This window comes from Macaca mulatta, chromosome 10 (assembly GCF_049350105.2).
Source record: "Macaca mulatta isolate MMU2019108-1 chromosome 10, T2T-MMU8v2.0, whole genome shotgun sequence".
NCBI lineage: Eukaryota > Metazoa > Chordata > Mammalia > Primates > Cercopithecidae > Macaca > Macaca mulatta.
This window is the reverse complement of record NC_133415.1, coordinates 38,920,678-38,922,500: the sequence shown is the minus strand read 5'-3', so window position 1 is coordinate 38,922,500 and position 1,823 is coordinate 38,920,678.

Sequence of the window (1,823 nt, the reverse complement as noted above, 5' to 3'; positions counted from 1 at the left end):
GCGGAGAGCGGCGTCGCGCGCCAGACGGAGTGCCACGCGCACCCGCCGCTCGCAGCAGCCTTCCCATCCGCTAGGACGTCGGGCCCGGCCCAGCGGGATCCTCCCCCAACTCGGAAGGGGGAGGCGCGGGCCACAGTAGACGACGAGCCGCGCGCTCGGCCCCCGCCGCGGGGTCCGGCGGAACCCTCACTGTCCCCCCACCTCATCCCATCGAGGCGGGGGCAGCGGAGGAGGAGGGTTCTCTGCAGGCGAGTCGCTACGGCAGCGCTACCACAACACAGAGAGAGGCGGCGAGCCGGGGGATCCGGTACCCCAAGGCACACCTCTCGGATCGCTAGAGAAGGCTTTCTCACCGAGGGTGGGTCACGCTCCCCACCCGCCAGTCGCCCCTCGTCGGGCCCGCAGAGGCGCTCAGGGACGCCTGGGGAAGGGAGGGGGCCTGCGGCGCGAGAAGAAACCTGCGGCAACCTGGAGCGTTTGCGGTCAGGGCAGGGGCCCGGCCGGCGCGCGTGCGCACAGCCCCCAAGGCCCCCCGCCGTCCACCCACCTCCTTTCTGTGAGGCAAGGCGCCTCCAGTTAACCCACACACGACCGATCGGAGGCAGAACGGCAGCCCCTCGGCGGCCGGCCGGCGCACGCGTGGCCGGCCCGAGCCCACCGCCACCGCTCACACGGCCCGCGCTCCCCCGCCAGAGGGGAGCACGGGACGTGCGCTCGCCAGACCAGGCGGCGCCCTTCCCCGCGTGGGAGGGGCGCGTCTCACTCAACCGCCTCGACCCGCACAGCCAACGAGCTCCCTCAGGACCCACGCGCGGACACCATGGCGGCGACCGGAGGAGGGGGCGCTGGGGGCGGGAGCGACACACCACCGCTCGGCCTCGGGCACCTGAGAGACAGCCCGGGGCGCTCCAGGAGCACCGCAAAGGCCCAGGCGGAGCCAGCGCTCGTGCAATACCCGAGAGGGCAGCACGGCGGGCCAGCGGGACAGCACCCCCACCGCCGCGGAGGGGGGCGGCCCACGAGGCGACGACCACAAGAGGCGAAAGCGAGGAGTGCCTGCTGCGTCAGAGGACCCCCGCTGACCCACGCCGGACGCCACGAGGCAGACGGCGGGGTCGGGACAGCGAGGTCGGGCCGGGTTCCGCACCCCAGTGCCTCCCAACGCACCGCCCGCAGGCGGGGATGGGAGACGGGGGAAACCCCGCGGGCGGGACGAGAAGAACGGGTCTCATTCACCACGAATGCCCGCCCCTCGCCCGTCGCGGCTCGGTCCCGGCCCGGGAGAGCGTGACATCACCACATCGATCAGGGAAAGCATCCCCGGAGCAGGGTCGGCCAGCCAGCCACAGCCTCCCCAGAGGCCAGCGAGCAGATCAGCCTGGCCATCCCCAGCTCCAGGACAGGGGCGGCAGACAACCCGGCAGAGACGAGGAATGCCTGACACGCACGGCACGGAGCCAGCGGGAGTGGGGTTGTCTCGGCCGCCCCAGGTGCCCGCAGCGGGGAGCGCACGGTGGCAGGGTAAGCCCGCGCCACCTTCCCCGCCGCCCCCAGGTGGGTCAGAGACCCGGACCCAAGGCGGCACCGGGAGCTGGGACGCTCGGATGCATGAGAGACCGGGCACACGGGCCCCAGCAGGCGGCTCAAGCACGAGCAGGGCCGGCTAGCCGGGTCACCGGGAGGCCGAAGACCCGCGACGCATCCAAGAGACCCAACCTCTCCAGCGACAGGTCGCCAGAGGACAGCGTGTCAGCAATAACCCGGTGGCCCAAAATGCCGGCTCGGAGTGAAACATATACCTCCCCAGGAGACAGGAGGTCGAG